The 20185-nt window shown below is 32.6% G+C and overlaps 1 long non-coding RNA gene across 1 annotated transcript in view; it reads right to left on the reverse strand.

The window, feature by feature from the left end:
* LOC144320065 (uncharacterized) overlaps window positions 1-20185 on the reverse strand; it is a 56369-nt gene that overhangs the window by 14543 nt on the left and 21641 nt on the right. The gene's annotated exons all lie outside the window — the stretch shown is intronic.

Consider the following 20185-nt stretch of genomic DNA (forward strand, 5'->3'; position numbering starts at 1 on the left):
TGCTTTTACCACCTTCTTATATAGTAGCAATGTGCTAGGATGGTTCAGCACACAAACAGGAAAGCTAGATACTTGGATTCAAATCCAGGCTCCAAGATTAGTGGGAGACTAAAGGCAAGTTAATCTAAATATCCTCAATTCTTAGTCATCTTTATTGTCTGTAAAGCAGGAATGATGATAATAGTTCTCAATGTTCTTGTGAGGATGGAATAAGATAATCAAATGCCCTTAGAATGGTCACAGGCACAGAGTATGCCTTTTCGCAGCAGAGAGCTATCATTGTCATTACCTAATTATCTTTGCACATTTTTTTCTGAATCATTGTAGTACAAATTATACTCTTGGAATTCCATCATAGAAACAAATAATAAAAAAATTGTAAGGAAATTATTTCACATTATATGGATACCTTTAATTGTTACCTAAATGAAAAATACAAACAACAGCTATGACCCAGCTGGCAAGGTTCAAATCTTTCCCCATCCCGTCCTCCAAACTCAGACTAACCGTTTAAAGACATGTGTAAAAAGTATTTGGATCAAAGGAAAGAAGAAATCAGTAAGAACATGGAACTTAAATTTACATGCTAACTTTCTGTTTGAAAACTATACTGGGAAATAAGTGACAATTTTAATGGCTAAAAAATATATGTGCTTATAAATATGTACATATCCATACATATACACACATATAAACACATGCAGTTTAAATATGTGTTGTGTATGTTCTAACTATACACATATGTGTTAGGTATATATATATATATATATATATATTTTTTTTTTTTTTAAGATTTTATTTATTCATGAGAGACACACACACACACACAGAGGCAGATACACAGGCAGAGGGAGAAGCAGGCTCTATGCAGGGAGCCTGACGTGGGACTTGATCCCGGGACTCCAGGTCAGTCCTTGGGCCAAAGGCAGACACTCAACCGATGAGCCACCCAGGCATCCATGTGTTAGGTATATTAAATCTATATTTAACTACCCATGAAAATTTGGGACAGGCTTTTAAATGGACAGGATACTTTTAAATATATTTCAGCAATTCTTTTTTTTTAATATTTTATTTATTTATTCATGAGAGACACACAGAGAGGCAGAGACGCAGGCAGAGGAGAAGCAGGCTCATGCAGGGAGCCCGACGTGGGACTCGATCCCGAGTCTCCAGGATCACGCCCTGGGCCAAAGGTGGCACTAAACTGCTGAGCCACCTAGGCTTCCTTATTTCAGCAATTCTTAATTAAAACAAATAAGTGATAGCCATTAATACGTATTAATATCATTGGGTACCAACCCTTTATCTACAACAATTTATCAGGAGGACAGCCTGCTGTAAATCTTGTGTATAAGGCTTATGGGAAGTCAGACTGCTCTTTTCAATAACAATCCATGAAGTCAAACAATGTCTCCAAAAGCAGCTAATAATGACCAGGTCTTGATTAATAACTGACTGCTTATCTATTTTTTTTTTTTTTGTCCAAGATTCCATCTTAAGACCAACCAGAGAAAGCTAAAAGTACCAATAACCACTCATGTAGGATGTTCCATTTTCAGTTAGCCTGCTTCTAGATTCTCTATCCCAGTGGCTTCCAAGCTTTAGGGCACACCTGACACTTTCTCTTTTTTCTACTCTGTTTCCGATTCCATTGTCTGATTTTGAGGCTGTACCAAACGCAAGTGATGGCAGCTGACTCCCTCACCACAGAAAGTTCTGAATAAACAGACTTTCTTATTCTCATTTGATCGTTTTTTGTTTGTTTGTTTGTTTGTTTTGTTTTGTTTTTTTTCACAGATAATGGAAGTCCCACTAAGACTCACCCGGTCTGCACTGCCTGTGGCCACAGATCCCAGCCTTTGACCAACGGCACTCACAGAGGTCCCTTGTCCTTTCAGCTGTAAAGATGTGGTAAGTCAGCATGGGAGTCTGAACTCCACTCTCTCTACATGGAGTTCCTGGGCTCTTAACTCTGATTTGATACCTGGATATTTTTGTTGGTTCCCATCTCTTTGACATCCTTGATGGAATCAGGGCATTCTTTCTCATCCCTCTTTAAGAAATAATTCAAAAATACATTTGTGGAATAAGCCAATTTTGCATTCCCAATTGCCTACAAATATGTCTCCTGTTTGCCTTCTATTTTGAATCATTTTTTAGAACTCCTTAGTGATTTCCTCAATAATTAATATATAAATAAAATTGCTGACAAAGATGTGTCTGAATCATGAATTTACTCTTTAAGATTATAGTATGAATTAAATTTATATAAAATTATACATTTTAAATTATCTTCAGTTGTAGATACCTTTATATTTAAACATAATACATGGTGAGAAGTTTCATTAAGTTTAGAGTCCCTTTGAAGAAATCAGGATTTTCTACTTGATAAAAACAATAAAAATAAAAACAGTCATCAAAATTGTTCTACTTTATGTGTTGAAAATATATCTTTCAATGATTCAAGAATTGCACATCAGATTCACATGATAAGACTATAATAAGTTTAATATAATGGATAATTTAATTGAACTTGAAAATACTGCAAGGTGTATTGCTAATTTTCAAATGGATTTTCCTGCATTATTTCTTCTTGTGTGATCAGTTAAATTGCTGGTTTAATATCTAGTTGTTTTGTGGTTGGTATGAACATAGTGGCTACTTGTAGGTTTCAATTTCTAGAGGTGTGGATGGGTATGACTTAGTTACAGAATATTGTATTTTCAACCAATACCAAGAAAACATAGAAACATCCAATATACTACCTGGCAACATAAAGAAGGCAAATATTTGTTGTTGCTTTGTATTCTTTGATGAGGCTAAGCGGGTTTTATGCAACTCTCTTTAGAAAAGTATGGAAATTGGTAGTAATTCTATATAATCTTAAAGTGTTGAAAGCATAAAGCTAAAAAGGCACATTAATCTCTCTCTCTGTGACTATCATAAATAAATAAAAATTAAAAAAAAGGCACATTAGGTATTTTCTCAACCAGATATTTAAAATGTATTTTTTAAATATTTAATATCAATTTTGCTACCAGAGAGAAAAAGCTCAGCTCCCAAAGAATAAGGAAATTGCTTGTTTTCTTGGAAAAAAAATCAGAGAATGACGATAATTTGTCCATTCTAATAGGAACCATGGCTAAAGAGGATAAATTAAGAATGTTTTATCAGAAAGTATTATTGGAAGAATGTATAGATGAGTTTGTTAATAGAGTCAGTCAGAATAAAGGAGAGGAGTTGTGGTACAGAAAATCAAGTACTTCCTGTCTAGTTCCAGCACTGTTCTGTAGTTGTTGAAGAATATTGAAAAAAAGACAAATAAAAATTACAATAAAAAGCTGTCTATGGCCCGTATGTATCCTTTACAAATTCTAATTTCTTGTTGTTCACTGAACTGTTTCATTCGTTAAATAGTCCACACATTCTATTTGCTCTATAACCAAAATGACAACCAAAGGCCTTTTGTATATGTGCACATTTAGGGAATAGAGTACATTTCCCACAGTGTTTGGACAGTTTTTTTTTTTTTAAAGACATTGTAATATAAGAGCAAAATAGCTAAAGCTTTTTATGTCTCTGCTGTATTTCTATACCATGAAATTTTTACTTTTAATTCCATAATCTATGGGTTATGAATTTGGCTTAGTTACTACTACTAAGATACTATCATATGTATTTTTCCTTGTTCTTCATCCCTTTGATATTATTATTTTAATTCATTGGTGGTAAGATGTGTTCTTAAGATTCAAGGAATTATTAAAAACAGTAATATTTTTTCATATAAAGAAATTTAATATAAAGAAATGTATCACAATTCCCTGCATAATATTATTATTATCCATGTTCCTGTGTAATTTTCATAAATCCAATTCTGATATCTATATTAAATACACTTAACAGATGTTTTAGAATGTGAAAACTATTTCACCCATAGGAATTCTCATTTTGTTGTTTTAGCTTTTATCACTGATGCTGTGTTGAACATATATGTGCACATTTTTTGCTTATATGTTTGAGTCACCTGAAATTATTGAGCACTTATGATATTTCCACTATAGATAAGGCACTGGATTAGCCATTGGAAATAGATTAGATGACTAATAATTACTCCTGTTCCCAAAAAGTTCATGTTCTACAGAGGCAGCCCATTAAAACATATGCCCAGAGGGGGGAAAAAAAAGTGTCTCTTTGGTTCCACATTGTACAAAAATGCCATGATTAAGGATCTTAAAACCCTAATGCGAAAAAAAAGTTTAAAACACATTAATGAAAATAATTTGGTATTATTTTATATATTATAAAATATTAGAGTTGGTAACTTACAAAGCTCATTAATCAGTATCAATTAATTCCTATTCAGAATCTCTTGCTATTTTAGAAGTCTAATTTCAAAGAATGCTTGTAACATTTTTTTCTTGAGTTGAGGTTTTTGTTTTTGTTTTTTTAGGTTTAAATTTTCTAAGCTATTGTTCAACCCATATATAAACAAATCTTGCTCTACCAGAGAAATCTTAATCCACATTTCACATTCAATTGTATAGTTATACAATTTAATTTTAATTCTGCCCATGATAGTTTAATGTAAGAATTTACCTATTAGAATAGGGCATATCGTTTTAAACTTCAGTCCTTTAATGTCTTACAGGTTTTAGCTCAGTTCATTTTTGAGACTGTTGCAAATAATTCTGAGGAGGTTGGCTTTGTCTCATCTGCCTTTTATCTCTACCTTTGCTCCTGATCTGTCATTTCAGCTTTCTGTCCTTTGATGTTCCAAAGTTCTAGTTCTTTTTTTCTAATTATTCCCAACTTGAATTACTGGAGATAAAGCTATGCATGATCTCAAAGTCCTTTGACAATGAAATCTTAAAAGTCGAGTTCAAGACAATCAGTTGAAGAGTTGAAAACATTTCAGATTGAGAATTGGCGTGGTGAGACACATAAAAGCTCAAAGAACTTGATATAGTCAGAGGATTGCAGGGAGAGAAGCCTTCTTTTTTATTCATAGATTTGACATTAGTGTGGCTATCTGAACAAAAAAAAAGACCTAAACATTTAAGATTATTTTCAATTATTAATTTTTCTTACACTATGGAATGATGTATTCAACCTACTAAAAATTGTATTAAAAGAATCCAACCAATGAGTTTCCAGCCTATTTCAGTATAATGAAATACTTTTTTATCTTAATAATTGAAACTAATCTATGTGATATATTTCTGCTTCAAGCAGATATTGTACTTCAGGTAATGAATGACAGTCATTCTTGAGAGATGAAAACAAATGATGTTAAGCTTTACGACTGCCTAGCTTACTTCTGTTAAAGCAAAAACTGCACCAGACAAAGTTAAACAGGCAAAAAGATTTTATTCAGGGTTATTTCAATAGGGAAAGAGAGACTTGAACTCAACTCTATTTTACATACATACATTCATAAGAAATGTTCAGGCATTTTTAGCACTGGGATGAGCTCCTGGAAAAGTACTGACGGAGGTCATCAAGTTGATCAGTGGTCTGTTATTTGTTATTTAATGGGGGTTATTGGGAATTAATAGGACTTATTTCTGAATTTGCAAATATTTTTCTCTGTGATTAGGCCATTTGTGTTTGCTAATTGGTGCTCATTGGTTGCTACCCTCCCACAGAGACTAGGAGACTGGGGTACAATCTACTTTGATGTTTACATTAGAAAGAGTTGATTTGTTAGGTCCTTGAGAAAGACATTTCCTGGATCCTAAAAGTGTCAAGAGGTTTTTTTTAGAAGATTTATATATATTTTAAAGAGGCAGATAAAGACTTTGCTATGATAAATGTTCTAAAGTAAAGTGCTCTTAGAAAAGGACATTATGAGTTATGGTCAGCAGGAATCTGTCTAAAGTTTAGTCCAGCTGAGAGGTACTTTAAGATCTTGGTCACTTCCTTGAGAATTTCCTTGCTGACAAACAGGAATGGAGGGACAACGCATGCCTACTCTTAACAGTGTTAAACTTTGATTTCTGTGCACCTGAAAAGTATGATGGTTGAGAAATTCCTCACTACTTTACCTTTGGAAACACAATTAACTGCAAGGGACCATCTTTCCCAATGGTCTCCTTCGTCATGACTCCTTTTTTGTTTAACTGCCTCTATAAAACCTAAGGCTCCCTTTTCTTTAAGACATTTTTCTGCAGAAATGAACTTTCTCTCCATTGAAATAGCCTGAATAAAATAATCTTCTTAATTGTCCAATGCTTTTTCCCCCATAGTTTCTATGTCCTGACTCACTGATCATACAGATTTCTTTTTCAAGTCCTCATTTCCTCCACTTTCAAGTTAGTTTCCCAAAGGACACTTTTAAAAACCTAGAGAGCTGAAAGGCTTAAAGTTCAATTTCCTAATTTACAAAAATAAATAAATAAATAAATAAATAAATAAATTGGAATATTAGATTTATGTAAGGTCTGTAAATCTGTAAGCCTATCAGAATTTAGCTCTTTTATGAGATTTTATAATCTAATTTGGTATTATTAGCTAGAGGTAAGAAATACAATACACTTAATCAGTGGTAAAGACTTCTTTGAATGATAGACACACGAATGTACATATAGTCACATATCAGGGCTTAGAAATTCAATTCTAAAATCCCATTCCTGGGTCAACAGTAAACACACATATGCAAAACTCTTAGGTCTAAGTATAGTCGAAACTATTAAGTATAGTTGAAACAGGTCAAACTCCTTTTTTGTTTAACTGCCTCTATAAAACCTAAGGCTCCCTTTTCTTTAAGACATTTTTCTGCAGAAATGAACTTTCTCTCCATTGAAATAGCCTGAATAAAATAATCTTCTTAATTGTCCAATGCTTTTTCCCCCATAGTTTCTATGTCCTGACTCACTGATCATACAGATTTCTTTTTCAAGTCCTCATTTACTCCACCTAGATAAGAATGCCTTTTTTGCTCCTTTCTTGGCTAGTGACCTAGGGAACTAGTGGAAGAGATCTTAGGCTTCTAAGTCTTACTCACCTAGAGCAGAGGAATGACTTTTTGATTTTTTTTTTTTTTACTATTGTCTTAATTTTGATGCTGGTTTCTTCTTTTATTTTTGGTTTGTTTCTAGCCAATAAGTTATCTTCCTTTTATTGTCTAAAAATATTTGATCTCCATAAGCAGATGAAGGGTTTGTGGAGCTCTTAGCTTTCCGAGCAAGAGACAACAGATAATCTAGTTTGTTATTCTTTACTCTTTCTCTGTTCTGAGCACAAATCAATAAAGAATGTGTTCCTACTGGAAAGAGAACAGATCTTTGACCTGTTTCAACTATACTTAATAGTTTCGACTATACTTAGACCTAAGAGTTTTGCATATGTGTGTTTACTGTTGACCCAGGAATGGGATTTTAGAATTGAATTTCTAAGCCCTGATATGTGACTATATGTACATTCGTGTGTCTATCATTCAAAGAAGTCTTTACCACTGATTAAGTGTATTGTATTTCTTACCTCTAGCTAATAATACCAAATTAGATTATAAAATCTCATAAAAGAGCTAAATTCTGATAGGCTTACAGATTTACAGACCTTACATAAATCTAATATTCCAATTTATTTATTTATTTATTTATTTATTTATTTATTTTTGTAAATTAGGAAATTGAACTTTAAGCCTTTCAGCTCTCTAGGTTTTTAAAAGTGTCCTTTGGGAAACTAACTTGAAAATCTTTAAGAATTCAAATCCACATAATTAAGGTTAACCTTTGGCAAACCATATTAGCTTAATATTTTTGGTTTAATAAAAACATTTATGCTTATGTGTGTTTTCCTGTAATGCTGTAATAGCTCTTTTATAATCTTCCATGAGAAAGAAACCTTTTTCTTTTTATCAGTTTTAAGTGTAACATACACATACATTTTAATTATACTTAGGTATTTTTCTCCAAACTGATACAAGTTTAACTCAAGGAGCTAGCATTACTTCTATTTAATGTTAATGATTATGAGAAGTGTAAGAATTTTAAACCAAATTAAATCATTATTCTGTCAAACTCTTAAAATAATAAATATATTTTGTAGTGTGCCAGGTGGAAGACAATTTCAAAGAACTTTAGTAACCTATGAACTTGGACTGATAGTAACCTGACTTTAGGGATATTTATTAGTTACCTAGATTATTTTTAAATAAGACAATGCTACAATTGAATTTTATATACTTTAAGTCTGATCTGATTTTGTATAATTTTGTCTTTTAATTTGGCATGCTATAGAAAGACTATATCTTTAGGTATGTAAGGAACATTCATTTCTGCCTCTTTGAGAACTGTATATATGATGTATCTGGCTGTAGAGAGCTATGCTGTGTATTTTCATGAGCTCTGCAAATTCGCTGCAAAAGGCTACTGTATGATAATGCAACCCTTCCCAGTTTTGTCTGTGTAATAGAAGGTAGTTATTTTGGTCAAATTTATAAGTAATATGTAATTTCGACTGTACTTAGAAGCACCAGTTTCAGAGAAATAAAGCTTTTCTATTATTCGTAGTAGAAAGTATTTTTGTTCTGAAAGAAGGGAGTTCTTTTGTTTGTGTCTCCCTAGCTCTTTGTTTTCTTCATGTTTTTTGAGAACCTCAGGAGCTTTCTTTGTACATTATAAACATTGATGTTTACTTATTAGAAAATAAAATTTAAATATTTAGAATGCTTATTATTAATTTCTATATAATAATGATAAATATTTTGTATTTAATGCCATCTTAGTAATATTGTTAAATTAGTTCTGACCCTCCTTGTGTATTCCTGGATTGGTCCTGAATAAATTGTTAATCTGTTGCAGAACATGAAAAAGAGCATAATCAAAGCAAAATTTGAATAGGAATTATGTTTGCCTTCATAGGAAATATACCACCACCTGAGTCCGAAAAGCTATGAATTATGCTAAAATCTTAGTAAAATTAGCTTAATTTAATGGGTTGTTTTCATGGTTTACTGCTTATTTTCTTCTCTATTATAGACTATTACTGATGAATTATTTTCATGGGAGGTGTTGTCAAGTCAGATGTGATGCTTACCCTGCCCTAGATTAAATTTGTTAGTGTGCTAAAATGTAACATAAATCAAACATTGAATGCTATATGGAAATTTCCTATGTCAATTTCCTCTCTGTCCATGATAACTATAGTCATCACTCTTGGAGCTGCTTTGCCTGATATAAGCCAACAACAAAAAAACAGTATCAGTCATCATTTCAGTTATTTTCTAAAATTTTAACTTGATTGCAACTTTACCTCCTTGGTAAACATTTTTTATGCCACTAGTTTTCAACTGGGGATTTACATCACCTACCTACGAAGTTTTACTTAAATACAGATGTTCAGAATCTCTAGACTTACCAAATCTGGTATTTAGCCTGATATATTCTTGGTGTATTCTAACTATATGCTTAGTATATCCGTGTCATATTATGACTGTGAATTATTATTTGTTACAGCTAAATATTTTTTCCTGTAAAGATTATGTTTATCAACTTTCTGAATATCCACTTCTGAAAATTGGGTCAATCATTTTGTTTACAGATAGTCTTTTCTAAAATGTTTTTTGGATTACTTTTTTTCTTTGTTTTGGTTGCCACAGAATCAACCAAATTTGTCAGTTGCATTATTTGTTATGAACTTTCATCAGATCTTTCTCTTTTGAAATTAACCACAGTCATTTAAAGTCTTTTGTCACCAGCAGTTAGGTTTTGCTTTAATGTGATGCTTCCCTGAAAGCACTTTTAATCATCCACGGGTTGTACTGACTCATATTGAACCAAGAACTATCTCAAAGACTTCTGGAAAAGGAAGTTGCCCAGCGTTTTTGGATAAAAGCTTCTGGTGGCATCACTTAAGCAGCTTTGAGGCTACACCAAAGTGACAAACTGATATTTCTAAGATTCTAGTCAAAAAGCAAGGGCAGCCCAGGTGGCTCAGTGGTTTAGCGCAGCTGCCTTCGGGCCCAGGGCGTGATCCTGAAGACCTGGGATTGAATCCCATGTTGAGCTCCCTGCATGGAGCCTGCTTCTCTCTCTGCCTGTATCTCCGCCTCTCTCTCTCTCTCTCTATCTCTCTCTCTCATGAATAAACAAATTTAAAAATTAAAAAAAAAAAGAGGCAAATGGGTTTATAAGACTACAAACCCAAATTGGAGTAGAAAAACAATTACATGAGACCAAATGAACTAATGAGGGGTAATTATGGTTTTTGGCTGGAATATGATTTACATTTTAATTTTATATTTTCTGGATAGATAAGAAATAACTTTCTCTTTCAAGATAAGGATAGCTCAAAATTGAGCAGACTCTGCTCTTGTAAACTGAAGTTAAACATTTTCAATGATATATTATTGTCCCTGCCTGACCTCTCCAAAGGTTGGAAACTCTTCCTGAGTATTCTTACCTTAATAGCAATATTTTTATTTACATAGATTAAATAAGAATTTATCTTTCTTTTACTAAGACATAATTGAATAATTTTGTTAAGAGAGGAGATAAAATTAATCATTAAAAAAACCGCAATGAAAAAGGCCAATTTTTTTTTAAAAAACAAAATAAATTATAGATTGTACAAATATATTTTTTAAAAAGCAAGTTGATAGATTTAAATTCAAATATATCAGTGGTCACAAGTATTGTAAATGTTCATGACATTTCAAATAAATAACAAAGATTCAGTTATATGAAAAAGTAAGATCCAAATATATAATGACAACTAGAAAGCAAACATTAAATATCATAAAAATTAAAAAGGATTAAGGACATCTACATTCAAAAGTATAAATTTTGAACCCTACTTCAGATCATACACAATATTTAACTTGAATTGGATCATAAATTAAAAGGTAAGGAATAAAATCATAAATTACTTAGAAGAAGAAAACAGAAACAAATCTTTATGTCCTTGAATCAGGAAATTCTTTATTTGATATGTCCACAAAAACACAAACAATAAAACACTGGGCTGAAAGTTTTCACCACTACAGTTAGACAAGAAAAAGCAAGGTATCTATTTTGGAAAGCAAGAGGAAAACTATCATTGTATGTGGATGGCATGGTAGCGTATGTAGAAAATGAAATGGAATCTAAAATGTTGATAGTAAAATTAATAAGAAAAGAAATGAGATCAGTATCAAAGTATTTTTATCAACAGGAAATAAAAACTTACAAGTTGAAATCATCAAAACAATTCAATTTTAAAAGGCAATAAAATATGAAATGCTCGGTGTAAATTCGACTTAAGATTTGTATATTGCTGGGGATCCCTGGGTGGCTCCCCAGTTTGGCGCCTGCCTTTGGCCCAGGGAGTGATCCTGGAGTCCCGGGATGGAGTCCCGCGTCGGGCTCCCTGCATGGAGCCTGCTTCTCCTCTGTCTATGTCTCTGCCTCTCTATCTGTGTCTTTCATGAATAAATAAATAAAATCTTTAAAAAAATGTATATTGCTGAGAGATATTAAAAAATACCTAAACAAATGGAGATATATATTCACGAGTCAGAGGACTCAATAATGTTAAAAGAGCAGTTTTATAATTAAAAGAAAATCAGGCAGATTAAGAGTCTAGTAAAATTATTGATTTATAGATCATTTATAACTATACATAACTGCTTATAATTGCTTGTAGTTTTAATGCTTCCAGATTATTTATGTTGTTAGAAAACTGTTTTATTTTTGTGATCTCATTTTCAAATGACTGTAATCAGAATTCAAACCTCAGCATTGGAATTTATGCTTCCAGAGAAGCCAGAGTGACATATATTTATGCTCTCTTTCCCTCTGTTCACTCTGCACAGGATACTAAATTCCCACACTTAATGTGGAACTACATTGCCTATAATGAGGCCATAAATAATTTTAGCCCCCTCCCTTCTAGTAGCTTAATCAGTAAACATTTTCCATTTGCGATACTGAGAAAAAAAAATGAACTTAAAATTTTAATAACCTATGCAATCTATGAAGACAGTGAAAGGGGGCATTTATTTAGAAATAGAATGGGTGAGAATGTTGTATTAGAACATAATTATGAGTATGTTCAGTCATACAGCAAAACACTAACTGGATAAGCTTAACTCTAGATTTTGTCACCCTGGATGGCTGTGTCCCTTCCTCAGTTTACTCTGTGTATGTGTATTTGCAAGTATGAATAGGAATACAGAGGGAGAACTTTACATGAAAAAACATGGCTAGAAAGTATGCAATAGTGAGTTTGGAGCATTTCTCAGAGCAAGCTCCATAAATTGGACAGGTGCCACAAAAGTGCTCAATTCCACTATTTTCTAAACTCCTTCACACATTTATTTCTATTATCTATCTCAATTCTAATCTTATTGTTTCACCTAAAAGAATAAAGTGTACACTTAATATAACTGTCCACCCTGCTCAAAACAAAACAAAACACACACACACACACACACACACACTCATAAGTATTAAACATTTGAAGATCGGAAGAAGATTATGGATCAGGCAGCACCAAGTTCTCTAACTTCCATGTTTAGTCCACTCCTCTCTGTTGGAGTGATTTTCCCCCTAAAACATAACCAGGTGACACTGTTATTTACATTGCCTGAAATATTGTGTCAAGCACACAAGCCTTCCTTCTAACCCTATTATTCACTATGGATTATTGCCAGAGAAGTGAGGAAAATCATGTAGAGGGGAAACATTCCGTAAAATATTCCAGGTTAGCCTTTATTCACAATTTAATAGTTCTAGATGTTTTTCCATCTCTGTGAGAATAAAGAATGTGGATTTTTTTTTTGTGGCCAATAAATGCATATTTACAGGGGTACCTGGGTGGCTCAGTCAGTTAAGCACCCAATTTTCAGTTGGAGCTCAGCTCATGATCTCCCGATTGAGAGATCAAGCCCTGAACTGGGCTCTGATGCTGAATGTGGAGTCTACTTCAGATTCTCTCTCTCTCTCTCTCTCAAATAAATAAGGGTGTCTGGGTGGCTCAGTCAGTTAAGTGTCCGCCTTTGGCTCAAGTCATGATCCCAGGGTCTTGAGGATCAAGCCCCATGTCAGGCTCCCTGCCCATTTGTTAAATAAACAAATACCTAAAAAATAAATGTATAATTATAAAAATCACACATACATGCACATATATTTACATCTCTTAGATACAGGTGAAGTCAAAAAGCCAATCTAAATCACCTTTCTGAAAACATAGACCACCAATGTCAGAATCACATGGGTTTTGTATTAACATAGAGGTATAAGCTCAAAACCTAGTGAATCAGATGCATGCATATGTTCAAACATATGAAGTTGAATACTATATCTGTGGGCCCATATAAAAGAATAAAAATTTTCTCCAAATATAACAAAATCTACATACAGCCTCTTCAGTGTAAACACTATAATTAGACAGAACTTTGTTCCTTTTTTACCTTCTAAATCATGGAGAAAGTCCATTACTAAGTGTGAATGTATCATTAAATAATTTTAGAAATGGATTCTATTAATATCTGTACTTGATACAAGGATAACCAAGCATAAACCAGCCAAGTTTGTCTATTGGAAGCAAACTAGATCTTAAATTCACCCCACAGTTTGAAATCCATGGACTTTCTGGAATTCACCAAAACACACAGTTTCAAAAGCACCAGAAGCAGCAAAGTAACTTTTTTTCCTGTTAAGTTAGATTACATTTCTAGCCAGAGTTTTTACTTTACTGTCCGTAAGCTTTTTTAACTGTTTTTCCTTTTTTTTTTAATTGTGGTAAAATATGGTAATCTAAAATTGGTAAAATGCAGTAACATAAAATTATCATTTTCACCATTTTTAGGTTCAGTATTAAGTATATCAATATTGTGCAACCATCACTGCCATCCAACTCAACTCTTCCATTTTGTAAAACTGAAACTCTGTACCCACTAAAAATTAATTCCCCAAACCACCTTCTCCTCAGCTTCTGGCAACAACCATTCTATATTTTGTCTCTATGATTTTTGACTATTCTAAATGCCCCAAATAAGTGTAATCATACAATATTATCTTTGTGATTTACTGATTTTACTTAATCTAATGTTCTCAAGATTCGTGCATATGGTAACAAGTCAGGATTTCCTTAATTTTTAAGGAGGGACAATATTGCATTGTATGCATACACCTTATTTTTTTAATCCATTCAACAGTCCATGAATACTTGGCTTGATTCCATGTTTAGCTATTGTGAATAATGCTGCTATAGACATTGATATCTCTTTAATACCTTGTTTTTTCTTTGCGGTATACTCCCAGAAGTAGAAATGTTGAATCATATGGTAATTTTATTTTTGATTTTTTTTCTGGGAAATGCCATATTTCTTTTTATAGCAGCTATGATATTTTAAATTCCCACCAGCCATGCATCAGAATCCAATTTCTCTGTATTGTGCCAACCCTTGCTATTATCTGAATTTTGTTATTGTTTTTTCTGGGCTGTGTGTGTGTGTGTGTGTGTGTGTGTGTGTGTGTTGGTGCTCAGTAATAGCCATCCTAGTGGATCTAAGGTGATATCATTGTAGCTTTAATTTATATCTCCCTAATGATATGTTGAAGCATATTTTCATGTGCTTATATGCTCATTCATAAATCTTCTTTCAAGTTATGTCTATTTAAATCCTTTGCCCATTTTTGAATTGGGTTTTTTTGTTGTTGTTGTTGAATTTTAAGAATTCCTTATGTATTCTGGGTATTAAGCCATAATGATATATGATTTCAAATATTTTCTCCCATTCTATGGATTTTCTTTTTAGTCTGTTGAAACTGTTTTTGATGCACTTTTTTTTTTTTTTTTTTTTTTTTTACTTTCCATAAATTTATTTTTTTTCTATTTTCTTTTGTTGCTTAAGTCTTGGTCTTATCAAAGACCAAGATGTCTTTGGTATAGCTAAGAAATCACTACCAAATCCAGTCAAAGTAAAGGTTTTGCCTTATATTTTCTTCTAAGAATTCTATAATTTGGGATCCCTGGGTGGCGCAGCGGTTTAGCGCCTGCCTTTGGCCCAGGGCGGGATCCTGGAGACCCGGGATCGAATCCCACGTCAGGCTCCCGGTGCATGGAGCCTGCTTCTCCCTCTGCCTATGTCTCTGCCTCTCTCTCTCTCTGTGTGACTATCATAAATAAATTTTAAAAAATTAAAGAAAAGAATTCTATAATTTTAGTTCTATGTCTTTGTTCCATTTTGAATATTTTTTGTTCTTTAATATGATATATGGGACCAACTTCATTTTTTAAATAAGGATATCCACTTTTTCCAAAAGGCTGTCCATTCCCCCATTGAATGATCTTGGCACCCTTGCTGAAAATCATTAGACCCTATTTGTGAGGGTTTATTTCTTTGTGAGGGTTTATTTCTGGCCTCACTATTCTGTTCCATTGATCTATACATCTGTCTTTATTCCTATACCATACTGTTTTGATTACTATAGGTTTGTGATACAGTTTGAAACCAGGAAATACGAAGATTGTTTTTGTTATTCAGGGCCCCTTGAGTTTTCATATGAATTTTTATCTAGTTTTGCAAAATACTTAATTGGAATTTTGATAGGGATTACACTAAATCTGTAGATCACTTTGAGCACTACTGACATCTTAATATATTAAACCTTCCAATCTATGAATATGGAGTATGTTTTCATTTATTGATGTCTTTAACTTTTTTAGCCATTTTTTGTAGTGTTTACAAGTCTTTCACTTTCCTAGTTAAATTAATTCCTAAGTATTTTATAATTTTTGATGCCATTGTAAATGGAATTGTTTTCTTAATCTCCTTTTGGATTGTTCATTATTAGACTATATAATTTCAACTGGCTTTTGTGTCTTGACTTTGTATCCTGCCACAATTTACTGAATTTGTTTCTTCTAGAAATTTTTGAGGAAATTTTATATAGAGTTTATTACATATAAAATCATAACATCTGCAAATGGATAATCTTACTTCTTCCTTTCCAATTTGGATTCCTTTTCTTTCGTTTTCCTGTTTAACTACTCTGGCTAGGACTTCCAGTACTATGTTGAATAGAAGTGGTGAAAGTAGACGTCATTGTCTTGTTACTGATCATAAAGGAGAGCTTATAGTCTTTCATATTGAATATGCTGTTAACTATGGGCTTTTTTATATATGGCTGCTATTATGTCAAGGTTATTTCCTCCTTCTAGTTTGTTGAGTATTTTTATCATAAATTGTGTTGAATTTTGTTGAATGCCCTTTCTGTATCAGTTGAGTTGATCATGTTTGGTTTCTCTTCCCTTTATTCTTCCCTTTATTCTGTCCGAGAATTTTACATTGATTGGTTTTCAAATGTTGAAACATCCTTGCATTCTAGGCATACATTCCAGTTGATCATATTGTATGCAAAAGTATTTTTATATGGTACTGAATTAAGTTTGCTAGTATTATTTTGTTGAGAATTTTTGCATCACTGTTTGTTAGGGATATTTATACTTTTCTTTTTGGGAAATTCCTTTAGATTTAATATTAAAGCAACATTGGCCTCATAAAATAAGTTATGGAGTATTCCCTCCTCTTCATTTTTTTTTTTTTTTTAGAAAAGTTGGAGACAAAATGCTAGTTCTTTTTTAAAAAAATATTTAGTAGAATTCACCAATGAAGTCAACAGGTCCAAGCTTTCTTAAAATTATTGTTGGAAGGTTTCTGATTATTTATTCATTCTCCTTACTAATTACAGGTCTATTCAGATTTTTTATATCTCTTTGTGATTTAATGATAGAGGGTTCTTTATTTCTAGGATTTCTTCACTTAAACTAAGTTATTTGAAATATTGATGCTGTAGCATAAGTATGTATGACAAGACCCCCACAACAATTAATGTGTTGTAATCTGTTTCCCTATGTGATCATATTTGGAGATGGGGCCCTAAGAGGTGATTAGGTCATAAAGGCAGAGCCATCACTTAGAGAATTTGTGCCTTGCTCCTTTCATCAAACGAGGATATTGTTGATTATGAGCCAGAAAGTAACTCCTCACCAGACACAATTAACTGACACTCTAAAACTTAAACTTCCCACCTTCCAGAACTGTGAGAAATAATTTTTTGTTTGTTTTTTATAAACCATCCAATCTATGCCATTTTGCCATAGCGGCCCAAGATAGTTGTCATACAGTTTTTCAAACTACTTTCTTATAATACTTTTTATTTCTGAAGAATCAGTGAAAATGTTCCCACTTTCATTTTTAATCTCAGTAATTTCAGCCTTCTCTTTTTTCTTAGTCATTCTGACTAAAGATTTGTCAACTATTGATTTGTTTTTGAAAATCAACTTTTGGTTTCATTGATTTTCTAGTGAAAAATCAATGTTTTTCTAGTCTCTCTTTTATTTGTCTCTAATCATTATTATTCCTTTCCTTTTACAAATTTTGGGTTAGTTGTTCTTTTTCTAACTCCTTAAGTTGTAAATATAGGCTGTTAATTTGAAATCAACAATAAGGTATTATCATGCCCCCTGATTAAGGTCATTGTAAAACTCTCAATCTAGGCAGGACTACTAATGGCTTAGACCCTTCAGGAATGTTGGTTTGGCTTACATCATTAGGCAAAGAAAGACAGGTAACAAGATGTTTATAATGACAAAGGGAATACAGAATGGAAAGAAAGTAGTTAAAAATACCAGATGGCCAGTTACAGAAGCAAAGACTGTAATTGTCAAGAGCATTTCTTCCGTCTTATTTTATTGTATGTTTGTATGTGTACAGATATATCTTCATTTTCTTTTCTCTCTTATCACTCATCCTATAACATAACATGTATTGACTTTATGTCATAATATTTCAGTACTATTATTTTAATTAATAGTATTTTAGTTATATGGCAGCAAGAAAAAGTGTAAGCATCCCTCTAGGGCTTTACCTTCTCTTCTTAAGAAGAGGTTAGTGTGTTTTTGGTTGTATGCAGGATAGTTAATCATATTAGGCAAAATTGTGACTTTGTTACTGTATTTATTTGGAAATGAAGTATGGTTTAATGAGGTACAATACATATGGGCACAAAGTGATAAGAGGTGGGCTTATGGTTGTCAATTTTTTATGTCAGCTTGACTGGACCACAGATGCCAAACAATCAATTAAACATTATTCTGCGTGTGTCTCTGGGGATGTTTCATTTGTATGTAGACTAAATAAAGCAGATTGCCTTTCCATAGTAGGTGGAACTTGTCTAATTTTTTGAAGATCTGAATACAGCAAAAAGACTGAGGGAGAATTCTCTCTCTGCTTGACTATCTTTAAGCTAGAACATCAGTCTTCTCCACATTTTGGACTCAGGTTTGTATTAAAACTGATACCATTAGCTGTCCTGGTCTCAAACTTCAGACTTGCCCCAGAACTATACTGTTGACTCTCTTCGATCTCTAGCCTGCCAAGATCTTAGGACTTCTTAGCCTCATAACTGTGTTAATCAAATCATATAACAAAATTCATATATAGAGATATCTGCACACACACACACACACACACATATATCACTCTATTGATGAGTATTTCCTTACTATCCTTTTTAAATGCTGTCTTATTACTAAGTATTGCTAAATGGGTCAAATTATTTTGTCCTAAAAGTTTTATATATATATATATACATATATATATATATATGTATATATATATATGTATATATATATGTGTATATATATATGTATGCATATATACATATATGTATATGTATATACATATACATATATGTATATATGTATATGTATATGTTTTTATTTTATTTATTTTATTTTTTATATATTTTTATTTTAAATGCTACATATAGCATTGAAAAAGGATAGTAAAGAAATACTCATCAATAGAGTGATATTTGAGCAAAAACTTAAAGAGGAGAGGGAGCAAGCCATGCAAGTTACTGAAGAGAATGTTGTCTACATAGAAAAGCAATTACTAAGTTTTAAAGTTCTTTTATATATGACTTTTTTGTTTGTTTGTTTTAACCTGGGTCCCCACTCTGATGGGGGGAAAGAAAGTTTGGGTGAGGAATTTTATTTGGAAATAATCCTAGAGAGCAGCTGTGGGGAGTAGGACAATTTTATACACATGTGGGAGAAAGTCTAATAAAGCATGAACTATGGAGCAGGTTACACTGTGGACAGCTGAGCACCCTCTGCAAATGGGTGGAATATGTCTCAGAATTGTCCCACTGAGGGAAGAGAAAGCTTAACTATTTATCCATCAAATCTTGTTTAATTTGGACTGACTTTCCTACAGGCTAGAGAAATTCCCCAGGCAGAGAAGCTAAGAGACAGGACAAACTAATGTATAGCAAATATTTATAGTAGCTGAATATGAATTATTAGATACAGGCCATGGATATATGGGTGGGCTTTAATAACACTCCCTACGGTCCTTCACTGATCAACCTAAAAACCAGTAATTTGGACTGTCTCTGCTTAACACAGTCATTCTTTCATAACACTATTCATACAACAATTGCCCTATTTGCTGTCAGGTAAATTAGTGATTCTAAGCTCTGTCAGACTGAAACTCCATTTTTATAATACATTTTTTCATATTCGCTTTACTCTTCTGAACAAAATTTATTGAAATCTATAAAACACTTTAAAATAATAATGTAATATACCAGCACCAACATAAAGAAAATACAAAAGGAAATGAACTTATAATAAAATGATGCATTTTTAGTGCATAAGTGTTGAAGAACAGCACAGTGATGAATCATAATCAGTGACAGACTATTAAAAAGACGTTGAATTGGCAACTGAAATATCATGAGCAGTGTTGCCTTTGCTGACCTAATTACAAAATTTATGTACAACTTATACAGTTGCAAAAACTGCAAGTTTCTCATTCTATACAAACTGTTTGCTTTTCTGAAAATGTTAGTGTATATCAAAATAATGTAAAAATATATTTTATAGTTTTCATAAAGCAATATCATACAGCCTCAAATAATTTCAAACTATTTTTTTAAATTTATTTATTCAATAGAGAGAGAGCAAGGGGAGGGATAGAGGAAGAGAGAATTCTCAAGCAGACTTTCTGTTGAGTGTGGAGCTGAACACAAGGCTTTATCCCATGACCCTGAGATCTTGACCTGAGCTGAAATTAAGAATTGGACCCATAAACAACTGAGTCACCCAGGCCACCTCTCAAGCAACTTTCGATCACATGAATGTCCTGTAGTACATTGAGTGTTTTCTGGGACCCAAAATCATAATT

Source organism: Canis aureus, chromosome 9, assembly GCF_053574225.1.
Source record: "Canis aureus isolate CA01 chromosome 9, VMU_Caureus_v.1.0, whole genome shotgun sequence".
Taxonomy (NCBI): Eukaryota; Metazoa; Chordata; class Mammalia; order Carnivora; family Canidae; genus Canis; species Canis aureus.